Genomic DNA, 17242 nt, shown 5'->3' with positions numbered 1-17242 from the left:
CACAGCATGAGGATATTCCACTAATTTTGACATCCACTTAATGTGTTCACGTACTAGCCTTTCTCAGACACAGTACCCCTGTAGCTTTTATTTTTTCCAGATTATTTCCCGCAATACATTTTCACATATTGGGTGTTTTTGTTAATTTATAACAAGCATAAATTAGAATATTTTTTCCCCAAATAAAATGCCACAGATTAAAATAGTGATTTTAAAAACTAAAGTCTGTAGAATGTAAAAAATGCAGATCTGGAGACCACGTTCAGAACAATCTATAGTGAACCGGAGGCCTCAGTTATCCCATCTAACCATAGCTTTCTAGCCTTCATTCCCACCTCCTGGGGTCCCCAATGCTATATACCAGCCAGCTAAAGTCACTCTTTCCTGCTTGGCACTTATCAGTTTCCCTTCACCCCACTAACTGTCTTTTGGTATTAAATTATTATTTCCTACAGAAATTTATTTATACCATCATTATTGGTATATACCATCATTTATATCATTTATACCATCATTATTGGTATCTGGAAAAAGCTTGGCTCTCATCACCCAGTGATGAAACAGGTTGTCATTTTTCATTAAAGCTCCAACCCCTGATTGTGGCCCTGGTTTAATCCATATGCTGTTGTGAAAAGTGTCCAGTACCTGCATAAACTGTGACTCTGAAGTTATTAGACAGTGAAGGCCACTTTCTAGATGGGGCAGTTTTCAAGTATGTTGCTACAGTTTGAACGTTCACAGTTTATAATTAGTACTTGGCCCCTGGGTCACACAAATACCTCTAATTCTTCAAGTAAGCTGTTCCTTCTATCTGCAACCCTCATGTCCCACTTTTCTCTTGAACAATCTTTTCTTCCAAGTGTCAAAGGTGCAATTCCAAGGACTTGATAGTCCCCTAAAAGCTCCCATGGAGAACTCAGGGTGAGAATGTTCATTCTGTGAGGAAGTTAACTAATATAATTGAAGTATTTGGACTAGAAAAACCAGCTGAATGGGTGTAGTTATATGAAGGAAGCCTGGGTAGATAAAGAGGCTGGTTTCAGCAGTGCCTGAAAGTCTTCTGACAAACCGTCTCAGAATCTCTACCTTGATCACTCAGAATTCTATTAGATTTGCTACCATCCTATATTGAACTGTAGGTCCCTCTGACTCTTTTTAAAAAATCATGTCCCAAGGAGATCTTCGAACCTCATTCTCCCTGTCTTTCTTGACCACCGTCTACTGCTGTTCCAGAAGGAAGATGTGAAAGGATATGTAAATGAAAATTAGAAATTAGAACATTAAAATTCCAGAGTAATCCATTTATCTCTGTGTAGTTGCTTTCAAATCTTAATCAACTGTTTTAGCGAATATTTTTTTTTTAAGTTTTATTTGTTTATTTTGAGAAAGAGAGAGAGAGCACAAGTGGGGGAAGGCAGAGAGAACGAAAAACAGAATCCCAAGCAGGCTCCTCACCTTCAGTGCGGAGTCTGACAGGGGACTCGAACTCACAAACTGTGAGATCATGCCTGAGGTGAGCTCAAGAGTTGGACGCTTAACCTACTGGGCCACTCAGGTGCCCCAGCAAATATTTTTTTTTGAGCAGCTACTATTTGCCAGGTGCTAGGCTTAAATGGATGATTAAGACATGAGTCTTGTCCTCATGGATAACCACCACCGCTGACATGGTGCTGTTTCCACAAGAGATCCTTTATCCCCAGGGAAAAAGCCTGATGTCCTTGTTCCTTGGGAAGTGATAGTGCTTTATTCTCAGTGGGAAATGAAGGTTGCAGAAATTTCTGGATAAAGCATTAACCAAGATTTTTCTAGGAGTTTATGTCTTTTTTGGGGGGAGAACACAAGCAGAGGAGGGGCAGAGAGGGGGACAGAGGATCTGAAGAGGGCTCTGGGCTGACAGGCTGACAGTAGTGAGCCTGATGTGGGGCTCGAGCTCACAAACTGTGAGATCATGACCTGAGCTGAAGTCAGACACTCAAACTACTTAGCCACTCAGGCATGCCTAGGAGTTTATATCTTATGCGTGAGCAGAAAAATTGGTAACGAATTCAGAGTTGCAAGTTTAAAGAAATGTATACACTAAAAAATCCAATGCTATTTCTAAAAAGATGGATTTGAATCTATCAAGTTTCCAAGCTTCAGGTAAAAGTTTAATCTACCACGTGTTTAATCTACCAATTTAATCTACCAAGTGTTGTCTGGAGATGAAGACAACCCATCATAGCAGTTTGTGCAGGTCAGTAAAAACCAGCCAAACAAAAAAGGGTTTTTTGAAAAGCAAACCAAATTTTAAAAATTCTAGTATCTCTGTCCTAGTTATAGTTTGTTTTTAATGTATCCAGTTTTGATGTCAAATATCAGAAAGCAGACAGCTAAGATGTTTATGGGAAAGTCAGTAATTGAGGCTCTAAAGAGCTTCGCTATAATGACTAACCAGGCAGACTGACGTTCCAGAAAGACAAAGTCTCAGAGAAGACATGATCCAGGTTTTCTGAAATCATGAAGTATGTGAATAGGGCAAATATGAACTTGTTCATCCAATTCAAGAAATGTTTTAAAGCTTTGAAAAAGTAATTTTAGGGTAGATGGAAGGTCACAGGAATTGTATTTTATTGTTGACCTTAAGGTCTAAGCTGTAAGATTGCCTAATGTGAAACTACTTTAAGAAGACTATCTTTTGCTGTTGTAGTAATTATCCCCCCTTGGATTAGTTTCAAAATTGTTCTTTTTTTTTTTTTTTTAATACTTATAAGGCAAATGGGTCTTTTAGCAGATTTTCAGATGTAAGTAGAAATTATTTCAGTTGAGTGATAAAGACTTACTAAATTAATACTTGTTAATTAGTGGATGGTAGATTCATAGTGGATTATTAAAGAAATAGACAATGTCAAATGTGTATCTCTTAGCATCAGAAGTTGTCATGGAGAGCAAATGTATTTTTTTCTTAAAATGTGTTTTGATATTTCTGTCAGAGACCAAATACCAAGTCAACAATTAGTCATTTAGTAAGGCATCTCTTGTGTTATCCAGAACTATTACAGCTGCTGTGGCTCCCCTAACTGCCTCCCCGCCCCCCCCCTGCCCCCCCCTCCCCTGCCCCACCAACACCTGTTAGACATACTCAAGGAAGTTTTTTCCTCTCTATGTCCAGAAAGGTACTATCGGCTCAAGCTTTTTTGAATATCAAGAGAGTAAAGCCTTCTACTTACAAAATATCTGCTTTGTATTTAGTACTATACAGAATGGCCATGCAGGCACTCTTTTGGGATTTTAATGTTAATGGGATGATTTTACTTCATTAGTGTTATAAATTGTAAAGGCCATTAGAGCTGTTTGCTACATTTTACCATAGGCCCAAGGGAGAGAGGCCTTTATCTATGGAAACATGACACACCTTTACAATTTCATCTTGCGTTTCAGAAGGGTCCATGTCCATGTACACTTTATGACTTGCTCACATTTTCTTTAGAAATACTGAACACTGAGTGCTGAATTCTTACTATTTTAGGTGATGATGTGTTCATGATGAGAATAATGATACTGAAATAATGAAAGGTATCACCACATAATATAAGCATTGAATATCTTTGAATTTTAAGATTTTCAGCTCAAAACCACTTTAATAGATCTCTTTAAAAAAAGTTGATTGTGATATCCATGGTACTGCACAAAGGTGTGATCATGGTAAACCATCTATCCCAAAATAAAGAACTTATTCTCTTTTATATTTTATGTGCTTTATCTCTATTCTTGAGGCATTTTTGGCATCTAATATGACATCTGATTACCTCTCTTTTTTCTAATTCATAATCTCTCAGACTAATTGTTAGACTAAACAAAAACTTTTTTTCATTGCCTTTTTATACTTTTTAAAAATGTCTTTTTATAGTTAGAATCAATTGATTTTTATAACTTTTAAAAGAACTGAGTGAAAAGACGATGAGCAAATAATATGAGTTACTGTAAATTACTTGACTGTTTTTGAATTTTTAATGAATTCTTAAAAGCACCTGAAGCTTTACTTGATTGAGCAAGAATCTTACAATCGGACTCCTCTTTATATTATTTTGGCCTAAAGTCATTTCCATATTCTATTTCTTGCAGTAGGGCAAACAGACTTGCTGTTTGTAGTTCTATCCTTTTATTTCCAATTTTAAGTACATATACCTGAGTGTCACTTTGGGTTCCCTGTCTCCCTCTTCTTCTCTCCCTCCCCTGACACACACCTTGTACTGTTAATATGTCATTAAAATTATGTTAGTTGTAGGTAACTTCCCTTGATATTTCACATTTTCTAGCCTTCTTCACTTCCCACTCTTTCCTTTAGATGTTTAAATCTAGAAGAAATTTTTATCCTGAAAAAAATATTTTTTAGTCAGTATTGCAGACGGATGATTGTAAACTTCATCTCTGTAGATGAAGTGTATGAAAATAGGATTCATTTTCTCCTTTGTTGTTTTGGTTAAAAACTTGAGATAATGTGTTGACGAATGGCTGGTGTAATGCAGCTGGCACAGCGCAGTTGGTGGCATGCTGTCATTCTAAAGGTTAAACAGCTGTGCTGGAAAAGGTCGTTTTGGTTTAGTCCTTTTAATTGGGAACTGTTTTGGAGGCTGAGTTCCAGGATAGAATGTCTATGACACTTTAACATATTTAACATATTCTCAAAAATAATCAGAATTCAGCCTAATAACCTCAACCACTTGACTTCCTACTGGATTACATTTTGGTTATATAAAGAAAATAAGGTTAGTTTTTTAAAAGAGCAGGCTGGTCTGCAAAAAGGCTATGAAGAAATATCAGTCTTTGATGAAACTGAGACGTATTATAGAAGCCTTAGGCTTCTAAGACTGAGGAATTGGAGGCATCCTGTTTTAATCCCCTGTAACCCAGCCACATGCGTCACACTGAGTGCTGTTAATACCTGATATTTTTTAAAGGGTAAGAGACCTGTTTTTCCATGTATAGTGACAAATTCGAAAGTGGCGTCTATTGCCTATCCTCCCTATTCTCCCATATCTGGTCTGAGAGAAGGAGAGCCTTGCCATTTGTCACCTGCAACTGTAGGTAGCTGACAGCATATGCAACGTTGGTGACTCCCTGGACTGTGACTTGTCTGCAAGGCGTCCTGCCAAGACTTCAATGTGGGGGGAGCTGGAGGATTAGAGTCAGGTTTCAGGGCCTCACCTGTGCAACATGGCCATAATATTAACTCCATTAGCCCTGATGTGTCAGACCATTTATATAGCACTCCTTCCCTCCTGGCCACCAGAGCAGGGCCTACTTGTAACTGGTCCCTTTTCCTTGGATGGGTTTCAATAAAAGTGTGAGGTTTATTTTTCACTGGTTGTTTTCTACCTAAAACCCAATCTGAGGAACAGAGATCTAATTACTCTTGATGCAGCTGCTTTATTTTACTGAGGTAGACAGAGTTTAGTGACACTTAAGAATTAAGTTTTTTTTCAAGTCAGGGTTTCACTAGGAGTACAGTTATCTGTATTTTAAATCAAACATTTAATCTTTGAATCTAAAAATATTTAATATGACTCTTAACTTTGCCTTTTCCAAAATGAGAAAATTACAATCAGAACTTGAAGAAATTTCCTATGTAGCTAGATACAAACATTTCAGATTCGTGAAATGTGATGCTTCTGGCCTTCAGTTGCTGTTTGGATTTAAAACTCTGAGGTCTAGCCTTTGTTCTCAGGGGACATCTTTTATCTGAATAGAGTTTCTAGGACTGTGCAGTGCGCAGAAGCTGTATCAGAGCTCTGAACTGGAAATCTGGTCTTTGTCATACCTGTGCAGAGAATTTGCTTAAATCACTCGGCTTCTCTAAACCTTAATTCTCCCAACTGTACAATGATATCTAGCTCCCCGGGTTACTATAAGGTTTTAATGAGCTCATGTTTGTGAAATCTAGTAGTTCTGTTCCGGGGACAAAAATATTCCTTCTTCTCTCCCTTTTCTGTAGCCTACATTAATAACTGGACATTTAGGAACATTAGGGTGGAGGTAGAGCTATAAAATTACCATTATCTAATAGTAATAGTACAACTATTTATGTAAAAAATTTTCTGCCTGTTCTTTTGTGAATTTCCTATTCACATACTTTGCCCATTTCCCTATTGTTTGTTCAGCTTTGGTTTGATTTGTAAAAGCTCCTAGCTATTATAGATATAAACCTTATGTTAGGCATGTTGTGAATGTTTTTTACTATTTTGTCTTTTAATACTATATGTGGTGTTTTCTGCCACGTAGAAATTTAAAGTTTTGTTTTCATGTCGTGAGATCTATTGTTTCTCTTTGAATATATGAACCATTGATTATATGACATATATTGATTTTATGGATGTCAAAATGTGAAAAAACAAAGTCTTAGTTTCATTAAAATAGAATATCAATGTTTTCTCTTACAGTTCTTGTGTTTGGTGGTGGTGGTGGTGGTGGTGGTGGTAGTGTGTGTGTATGTGTGTGTGTGTGTGTGTGTGTGTACAAGTGTTTGCATGTACAGACAGTCCTTAAATTACAATGATTTAACTTAGGATTTTTTTACTTTAGGATGCTGTGAAAGTGATACACGCTCAGTAGAAACCATACTTTGAATTTTCAATTTTGATCTTTCCTGGGCTAGTGATATGCCGTATGATCCTTTCTTGTGATGCTGGGCATCAAGTGGCAGCAAGCCACAGCTCCCAGTCAGCCAGTCAGTCATGAGGGTAAGCAACTGATATACTGACAACCATTCTGTACCCATACAGCCATTCTGTTTTTCACTTTCAGTATTGTAGTCAATAAATTTCATGAGATATTTAACACTTTATTATAATATAGGCTTTGTGTTAAATGATTTTACCCAGCTGTAGGCTAATGTAAGTGTTCTGAGCATATTTAAGGTAGGCTAGGCTAAGCTTTGAGGTTCTGTGGATGAGGCGTATTAAATGCATTTTTGATTTATGATGTTTTCAACTTACGATGGGTTTATCAGGACGTGACCTCATCATTAAGTGGAGGAAGGTTCCATGTAAATTGTGCTTATTTTCATTTCTCAGAGATAATGCAAACATGACCAGCTAAGACAATTCTAGAAAGAATGTAGTTGGACAGAGCTCAGAAACCCTAGTATGTACTTCAGGTATTGCTATAGGCTTATCCATTACCTGAATGATGTGCTGCCCTGGCTGATGCTCTTGTTCAGCTGTCACTGTAACTTGATCCCTCCTTATATCTATCTGTGGTGGCAACAATGCAGAATTGGCCCTGGGTTAGTATTTCTTGCCTGCACCTGCCGGACCCTAACTATGAAAGAAAGAGGGGAGGAGGAAGACAAATCCTGTAAAGCAGGCCACCAAGTAGAAGGCTAAAGTACCAGGTAAAAGCTCTCAGGGCAGAGTGCTATTACTACCTCTTCATCGCTGTAAGAAAGTCATCCTGGCCTTTTCTCCAAAAAAAGAGTCAAGGTTGGTCTAAGGCCAAGAAGCAACTGTTCTCCTAAAGTAACCCGAGAATCTAAGAATATAATGGAAGATTGCTTATTTGGGAGTCAAGACACAAGGAATAGTTCAAAAAGGATTTTGCATTTATTGCCCATTTAAAAAAAATCATGACACTGTAATAATTAAGAGCCACTTGCTCTGGTGCAGAGCATGGTAATCATCTGTGAATCCGTAGTTGATGACGTCACAGTGGCCCAAGACCCACAATGCAGACAGGGTGGTGAACATTCAGCAGAACATTATTGTGTCTCCGTGGCAATTCATGAACTGCAACAGTTCTTTGTCATTCCTGTGTTTTGGCAGGTAACAGTGGCTTTAAAGCCATTGAATCTAAAGCCTTAAAATTGTAATTTGTTGTTCTGTAACCGATATTAGACTTGCTGAGGTCCTCCCACATAAGACAGGGGTTTACACCCAATTTATGAAAATGGAATAATTGATAGAGAATCATTTAAACTTGTCTTCTATAATATTTCATTTAAATAAATATTGTAGTAAGATTTTAGCTCTTGGCAAATCCTGACAACAATAATAATAATAGTAGTAATAATAATAATAGTAATAATAATAATAATGTGAAAGCAGCCATGGAAAAGAATAGTTATTTTTAAATCTCAGTAGACAAGTGGGACCTGCTCACTCATCTATTGAGCACACCTTTGTGATTTCTCAGAAATTAAATAGCATGACCCTTTGATTGAATCCAAAGCTGGAAATTTAAATAGGTAACTTCAAAGTAATTGGCTTGAAATCCAAGGATCTATTTTGGGATACTTTAGAAATTTTTATTTCCTTTTCACCCCAGCCTTAAATATATATGTGTACACACACACACACACACACACACACACACACACACACACACACATATATGTCAAGGCTTCAAAGTCTGCTGTTATACTTCCTCTAAACTATTTTTTTATAATTGGCACTGTTCAATCCTTTTCAGAATAAGATTTAAACTTGAGTTGGAAGAGAAGATGGTTTGGAAGAATCAAGAAGTATATAACAGTGGGATCTAAAACCCAAAACAAAAAGAGGTTGAAGGGACAGACCTGATTTATTCCAGAGAAGCAAGAGTGGGAAGGTGGTATATTATCATAAAGGCCTTCATGCACATGAACTGTTTGATTTTAGACTTTGGGGATTAGCTGTTCTCCATCTCTGCTAAGGGAAAAATAAAAGGAAGTGGTTTTAAGACTGAAACATGAAGAGGCTAACATGAAACAAGGAAGCATTTAGAAATACTTGTTTGTTGAACTAAGTACCTGAACCATCTTAAACAAGACTAAGTGTATCAATAATTCTACCCTATTAGTTTGATTAGGTTGTAGACTCTTGAGTCTTCCCTAGGTAGCTTTTATTTATTTATTTTTTTAAGCTTATTTATTTTGAGAGAGAGAGAGTGAGAGAACAGGGAAGGGCAGAGAGAGAGAGAGAGAGAGAGAGAGAGAGAGAGAATCTCAAGCAGGCTCCATGCCCTGCGTAGAGATGGACACAGGGCTTGGCTTGATCTTACGAACTGTGAGGTCATGACCTGAGCCAAAATCTAGTCAGGCATTTAACTGATTGAGCCTCCTAGGTGCCCTCCTAGATAGCTTTTAAACTGACATGAGATGATTAGGTATGTCTCATGGTTTATTTCCAATCCTAAAATTTAGTGATTTATTCCAGCAGGCTCTGTAGCTAAATTATGTGCATGTTTCTCTCCCTCCTCTCCTTCCTTCCTCCCTCCCTTTTTTTCTTATTTTGTGTAATATTGAAGACTAGTTTACATAGGTATCATTTAAAAGGTTTATATTTATATTGAAGTCTCCCCTTTGACTGTGGTTCATATTGTATATTCAGACAGCATAATCTGAATATTTTTATTAAGCTGAAAAAGGCCACTTTTGTGTTCCAATTAAAGCATCCTTTTAATATATTATTTATTTTTAAAAGAAGTTCCTGAACACTGAAGCTATGTTATATGCAACACAGATCTTTTCTCCATCTTACTCGGAACAGTAATTCCAGAGAACTAAATCTTTGCCCCAAGTGAGACACTGCTATCGTGTTGAAAGGTGATCTGGGCTTTTAGTGTGCACTGAAGCTGACGGCTGGCGGTCACTCAGCAGTTTAAGAAATATATGTTGGTCATTCGGGGGCTGGGGGCAAAGAGGTGAAGCATCTGAATTTTGGAGGAGAAGGGTTTAGAGGTTATTAATAGCATCCAGCTGTCCAGAAGAAATGAATGAACCACACTTATAGAAGATATCACTGGCCTAAATATTTTTTCTAAAATAACGCATTATTACTTTCTTTTCAAAACTGTTTTTTTTTAATCCTCTCTCTTTCCCATCCATTTGAAGCTTCAACAACAGCCATTAATTTTTGTCAAGCACCTGCCATATACCCCATTCTAGGAACTGGGGATGTAGCACTGAACAAGACAAGGCAGGGCAGGTTCCTGGCCTCATGGAGTTTACATTTTACTCCATTATTTTGTGCTCACATGATAAGGAACTAGAATTAGTGTCTGAGATGTAGCACATAGTAAACATCTCAATTATATTTTAATTTATTGTTAAAGTAATACAGGAAAAACAACGTACTATTAGTTTTATTACATTCAAAACTTATATAAAGATATTAAATGTACTGTTTAGGATTTGGGGAGAGTTACTTGTCTGGCAACAATTTGCGTTCAAAAGTTTGTGAAAGATTGAGATAGATCCTTTGTCCTCATATTTAGGTGGTGTCTGAGATGATTTTTAAAAAGTCAAGGTGCAAAATTTCCTTCCATACAGAGAATCCCCTTGCCACGGAGTCTTTTCTTCCCACCGTATCAGTGCACTTCCTTTGCCGCCACTAAAGATGAGGCAAGGAGGGTCTGTTGCCAAGACTAAGGCAAGAGTGTTCAAGGTTCTGATGAGCATGTGGGTATTCTCCCTCATTAAAGCTATGTTCTAAATACTGCTTATGGGGGCATCTGGGTGGCACAGTCAGTTAAGCGTCCAGCTCTTGATCTCTGCTCAGGTTATGATCTGTTTGTGGTTCAGACCCTGCGTTGGGCTCTGCACTGATGGTGCAGAGCCTGCTTGGGATTCTGTCTCTCCTTTTCTCTGCCCCTCCCACACTTTCTCTCTCTCTCCCTCTCTCCCTCCCTCTCTCTCTCTCTCAAAAACAAATAAATAAACTTTAAGTACTACTACTTATGTTCTATAGGCAATTTTATTGTCTGTAGTCTACCACATACATTTTTTTCAGATTAATTAGATGCTTATGTGTCAACCTAGCAACCTAATTGTTGTTTGGAAAATTTTGTTTTAAATTCAGAACAGCTGACCTATAGGTGGATGTTGGAATATTACCTACCCTTGCACTGGGTATACGAGGCCATCTTCTGTGAAGAAAACAAGCACATTTCTATTTGTGGGATGTCCATAGTGTTAGAATTCACTATGCTACAGTAAAATTATTATCTTAGTTAATACATTTCATTGTGAGGAATTTTCTTATTCTTATGGATTGCATCATGGATTGAAGATTTGGTCTTTATTCCATGCTAAAACCTGATTATTAATTAGCCTCTATTCTTCCTCTTTGCTGCCAGAAAATGGTATGATCTTTCATTTCAAAGTTGTAGAGGGCTGTTCATTTTCTTTGTTTACCAGATATTTGCTGGGATTTTGGTTACCCAGCACCTGAACTTCTATTCTTGTTTGGGTGAATTATTTGCTGTATGGGCCTTTGGGGGGGCAGGGGATCAGATCTCCCCTCTTCTTGTCCCTGTTGTTAGGTCTCAGACATGTGATAGGCTAAGCCAGTCGGAATTACTCAGATCTTTGAATCTTGAAAGCGTGACTCAAAGAAGCATGGGCAGTTTATTGTTGGCAGTGGTAGTGTTGAGAGTCAGGCACCACCACTGTCCAGTCAAGGCAGTGGGGGTGAGAAAGGTATGTTAATGGGATTCTTCTGAGGCTGAGACTTCTGTTTCCCAGCCTCCCTTAGCTCTGGCTCATTTCCAGGCCAGGCATCCAGCTTTATCTTTGAGTCTTAGAATTTTCAATAACCTTCGAATTAACTCCTTTTTTTTCTTAAGTCTGCCAAAGTTGGTTTCTGTTGTTTATAACCAAGAACCTTGACTGATTTATTGTGTGAAAGCTAACTGCTGCTGAGTATATCTTCCAAAAAATGGTCCCACTAACATATATCCTATCCTAGATGCCCTTTTTACAGTGTGGTTTCACAGACCTAGAGGCGGTGTGCGTTCCCACTCCTTAAACCTGGGAAGATCACTAGATTGTGGTGGAGCTGATGATGGGTGACTTCCAAGGTTAAGCCATAAAAGGCAGTACAGTTTCTTCCTGGTTCTCCCTCCCGACCCCACTTTTTTTGGGACCTGTTCCCATGAGCCTGAGTCCAGGTACCCTGAATCTACCATGCTAGAGAGATCATGTGGAAAGACAATTACATCGAGTGAGAAGGGATGCCAGAGGAGTCCCAGCTGTTCCAGTTCCCAACTGATGAGTTTTCCCCATTTAGATGACATACAGATATGTGAGTGAGTAAGCTTTCAGATGATTTCAGCCCCCAGCCTTTGAGCTGGCCCAGCAGATGCTGATTGGAGCAGAAATAAACTATCTCCATTGAGCTTGCATTGAAGATTCATGAACAAAATAGGCATTGCTATTGTTTTAAAATACTTTTGGGGACATTGGCTTAGTCAGTTAAGCATCAGACTCTTGATTTTGGCTCAGGTCATGATCTCATGGTCCTGAGATCAAACCCTGCATCGGGGCTCTGTGCTAGACATGCAGCCTGCTTGAGATTTTCTCTCTTCCTCTCCATCTGCCCCTCTCCCCTGCTTGTGCTCTCTCTCTCTCTCTCTCTCAAAAAAAAAAAAAAAAAAAAAAAGATACTTTGGGTTTATTATACAGCATTATATATCCAGAACTATGACTATTATACATATTTAAACCAGAACACCTAGTTGTAACTACTAGTATAGAATCGTGTCTTTAGATTTTTAAAAGACAGGATTATTGATATAAAATAAACTCACTGATCTAGTTTCCCCCTTTTTGCATCTTATAGATTAAGAGAGTTTATTTGGTCTATTATAGAATTACTTAGCTGGAATAATATTAAAGAGCTTTATTGATGTTGGAATTACAAAATATCAAGGCTATCTTCAATATCGAGATGTTAAAAATACTAGTTTTCTGGATATTTACAGCAGCTTTGCATCTGATTCCATTATGGCCGGGATAAAATATTGCTTGGGCATCCCCTGTGTAAATAAGTCTCTAAATGTGAATTCATTCCCTCTATTAAGACTCTAGCACATCTTTCAAAAAGCAAAATGAAAATCCTAATTTTCTTCTGGGTTGGATGTCCCACTTAACAGGGAGATTTAGAGGGAGTTTTAAAAATTAGGAAAAAATAGCTCAGAGTTGTTGAGGATTTAACTACGTGTCAGGTACTATGCTAAGTGCTTGCATATCTTCTCATTCAATGATCATTTAAACAATCTTATGAAGTAGATTCTATTACTCTCCCTATTTTATAGGAAGATAAATGTGTGAGGAAACGCATTTAGGGTAAATAAAACTTGTCCAGATCACATAGCTAGCAGCTGAGATTTGAACCCAAGACTCTATGTGTCTTCAGGACCATATATGCCATGCTGTACATCCAGAATGGCTGTGAATGATATTTGAACATTTAGGCCCCTGGATTACCTTTAGGGCCCCTAACATTCAGTGACAACACACACAAACCCTAGCTTTTTTGCAGATTTCACTCTCAGAGTCAGACAAAGAGATACTTTTCACACCTTCTCCCATTTGCTCTAAGCCCTAGTCTTTAAATGTTTAAAAAGGCTCCCCTTACTCTTTTAGGAAAAGCATGAGAACAGAAGCTTTACGGGGGTCTTGATGGTCTCAGTGGCACCTGTTTTGACCAATTCTTTGAAGCAAATCTACTTTTTGTAGGAAGTATACAACTTGTATACGAATGATGCAAAGTAACCTATCCTTCATGATGACACTAATTGTAAGTGTTTAAAGTAGAAGATTTTCATCTCTAATACTTGAAATTTGAGTCACTTGTGACAGTAATGTAAGGGATTGATGGCTTCTGAGGGAAGAACTTGGAGACCATGCTGCCACATTGCTAGCCTGGGATGATGGCAAACTGCAGACCTCGAGTTGAAGGAGAACAAGGAAAATGATACTGGTGTTGGATGAGATCCTGATTACTTTAGTTTTTAGTTTTTAGTTTTTTTAAGTTTATTTATTTATTTTTGACAGAGAGAGAGAGAGAGTAGGAGACGAGCAGAGAGAGAGAGAATTGCAAGCAGGCTCTGCATCAGCAGCTCAGAGCCCAACGCAGGGCTCAAACCCACAAACCATGAGATCATGACCTGAGCCAAAACCAAGAGTTGGACACCCAACTGACTGAGCCACCAGGCACTCCGGTTTGTTTTTTTAAAATGTGTATATCATGCCTAGCTTCTTCAGCAGAGATGACTTGTAGGAAAATTTGCAAACAGGGTGTTAGAAAAAATCCATTTCTGTGTTCCCAACCAAAATTCAAATCTCTTCTCTGAATGTGCTCCTGTATGCTACTGCAGATACTGTACTACTCCATATGACAGCACCACTAAATTTTATATTTAGAGGAATTGATTTCCTAGTGAACAACAGGGCCCTGGAAATTCAGAACTCCCATATACCCTGCACTGGGTTACCAGAGATCTTTTTAATGCAGAGGCTCTGTGAGGGCACAACTACAAGGGTTAAAGTGCCTTATTGGGAGATGGGCATGCCCCATTTTCCCTAATGACACAGAGGGAGTAAAAAAAGATTTCATGTTCTTTTTGAGTCTTGCACACAACAACCTGAGCCTAGCATGTGACAAAAAGCCTTTGGTCTTTTTATATCCTTTGAGAATGACTTCTGCACCTAGGTAACCAATCATAGGCTGTGGACCCCTAACTATGGAGGAAAAGGGCAGTTTTGCTAATTAGCCAAGAGAAATGGACATTGCCACATTCTAGAGCATCTAGGTTTTCAAGAATCCAGCCTAGGACAAAGGTTTGCATTTTTTTAAAGTCTGATATTTTCTCAGGTGTTTCACTGCAGAGACCTGGATTTAACTTGAATTCTCCTCTAAGGGCTATTTATTATGAGCTGTGTGTGTCACAGGTATATATCTGACTTCAAATTGAGGTTTGTAAGAAATATTCAGTTTTAAAATTCTTTCTGGATAGCTGAATTTTCAGCAGAGGACTTTGTGCATTCCCACCAGGCTGGAGAGAAATGTGGTCTTTGCCATCTTTAAAGTTCTTCCCAAGTCTTAGTTCATGGCAAGCTGGGGATGGCAGTTGTTTCTGGTGAGATGCCTCTTGCCTTAGTATTCATCTCCTCTTGAGGTCTGACAGCTCTCTTGCTTTCTGATTGTGCCTGGTTCCTAGAAACCATTTTGTTTTTTTGGAGGCTGGGCAGCTGGTTCCTTCTATCTCCTCCCCATAGGGCACCACTTATATTGGCCCAGTTGGACTGCATACAGATAATTTAGCTCATACCTGCATTGGCATATACAGATAAAATGTTTTCTTATCTTTACTAAGAATTTGGGGAGAGAGGTATAGTGAGAAGCCATGGAAGAGAAAGAAGCTCAGGGTTGGGGCCTACATTAGTCTGCTCAGGCTGCTGTAACAAAATATGATAGACTGGTGGCTTAAACAATACACATTTATTTCTTACAGTTCTGGGAAGTCCAAGATCAAGGTATGACAGATTTGACTCCTGGTGAGAGCTCTCTTCCAGGCTTATAGGTAGCTGCCTTCTTGCTTTGTTCTCACAAGGCAGGGAGAGAGAGCAAGCTCATGCATGAACTCTCTGATATCTTAGGAGTGCACTAATCCCACCATGAGGACCCACCTTCATGACGTCATCCAAACCTAATTACCTTCCAAAGGCTCCATCTCTAAATACCATGGGAGTTAGAGTTTCAACATAAATTTTGGGGGCTTATAAACATTCAGTCCCAAAGAAGGCCCCTTTTCAGATCGGGTTGAAGAACCTGCCGGATGTATTCACTGGAGGAGTAGAGGAACCTAAGAGAAGCCTTACTCTCAAGTGTGCAGACACTTAAGAAATACGGGGTTTAGGACAAGGGAGGTACAGGTGATCCTTGCCATCATAATGTGGAACATCTCTAAACATTCAGCCTAGCAGGATACATACTCAATGCTAACAGAACCCGTCTGAACAAATTTCATTTATTTATGCCAGATGGAAGAATTCCTCCCCAGGAACCACCACTAAGTTCCCAACATTTTTTAAACTCATAACCTGAATCATTAGCAACTGAGCAACTAGTTCCACTTTGCCCAAGGATAGAGAGGACACCCTGTGTGTGAGGGGAGGTATTTACCTTTTATGTTGTGAATGTAGCAAAGAAAGAGAAGGCAAACAAAACAGCACTTTCATATTAAAAGAGGTTGGAAGGCTAGATCTTGCCAGAGGGTAACTAATGAACGTTCCCCTGTATGTGACTCCTACTGTGTGCTTCTGAGAAAGAAATGCTACCTCTTCTTCTCCGCTCTATTCAAGGTTGCTAAGCCTTTGAGGGAAATATTTTATATAACTTTTAATTTGTTTTTCAGTTGGATTATCCAAATCCTGATGCTGAGCAGTTCTATCTTAAGAATGAGTGAGTCCTCTCTAGACTGTAAATTGGAGAACTCAGGCCTTTTATTCCTAGATTTTAATTAAGGAAAATAGATATCTCAGGTGGACTAGAATATCCTGTTCAAAAAAGAACTCTTTCCAAGGTTCTCCCTGGTTCCTGTCCTTAGGAATGCTCATTATATTACCTTTGCTTATTAGCTCTAGGAAAGGTGCTGGTGGGTAAGAGAAAGCTAAGGGGACAAGAGATAATTTTTGCCCCAAGGATTTTATAAATTAGTTGGAGAATATATACACATGAAAATGTTTAGTAACAATTCCAGTAGCATATGATTAAAAGCCAGAATGAATTGGCCGATCGTAAGTTGCTGTAGGACATGGTTAATCAAGTCAGAATCCCATCCAGTGCTTGTTGAAACAAATTCATATGCCCTATCCCTAGAGTTTCTGATGCTGTAGGTCTAGAGTGGGGTCCAGTAATTTGGATTTTTAATTTCCCAGCTGGTGCTGATGCCACTGATCTGGAGACAACCATTTGCTAACTGCTGCTCTAGGAGATCAGGGAACAGACAGATGATGGCAAACGTATGATTGACAGGTATTGAGATGGTGCTTCTTGCTGTCACTCATTTGATGCAGTTACCCACGCTTCGCTTTTTTGGCCCCATTTTAAGAGGACAGCTTGTAGTACTCTTTAAAATATCCACTTTTGATGGATATAAGCAGACAGCATACTCTTTCCTATAATTAGGTAATTCTTTACAAGGAGAGGAAATTTCTGTCATCTTCCTGGCAACAATAGGAAGAAAACAATATTCTTGTTTTTGCTTTGACCATTATTATTTTCTTTCACCATTCTCCTACCTCCCACATTCACCCATGCATTCCCTAATGTACATTAAGTTTTTTTTTTTTTTTTTTCAGCAGCCAAAAGAAAATAGGAAACATGTGTCTTTGGATTCACAATCAGTTAAGTTAATATTGGGTAAATGGAGAGGAGTAAAATTTAGAAAGAATGTAGGGTGAAGAGTTCAGAAAACAAGCTTCCTTGGAAGGAGTTATTTGGTG

At 38.5% G+C, this 17242-nt stretch overlaps 1 protein-coding gene across 2 annotated transcripts in view; it reads left to right on the top strand.

The window, feature by feature from the left end:
* PPM1L (protein phosphatase, Mg2+/Mn2+ dependent 1L) overlaps window positions 1–17242 on the top strand; it is a 302063-nt gene that overhangs the window by 97217 nt on the left and 187604 nt on the right. The window contains exon 1 of one of the 2 annotated variants that reach the window (XM_045503078.1): window positions 11030–11201. The exons of the other annotated variant lie outside the window; for it this stretch is intronic. The gene's annotated coding sequence lies outside the window, so the exon portion shown is untranslated. Of the gene's footprint in view, window positions 1–11029; window positions 11202–17242 lie in introns of those variants that run through there. 2 annotated transcript variants of the gene reach the window in all.

The sequence above is a fragment of the Leopardus geoffroyi genome, chromosome C2 (assembly GCF_018350155.1).
Source record: "Leopardus geoffroyi isolate Oge1 chromosome C2, O.geoffroyi_Oge1_pat1.0, whole genome shotgun sequence".
Lineage (NCBI taxonomy): Eukaryota > Metazoa > Chordata > Mammalia > Carnivora > Felidae > Leopardus > Leopardus geoffroyi.
The sequence above is the reverse complement of the archived record's forward strand: the minus strand, read 5'-3'. Positions and strand labels throughout refer to the sequence as shown.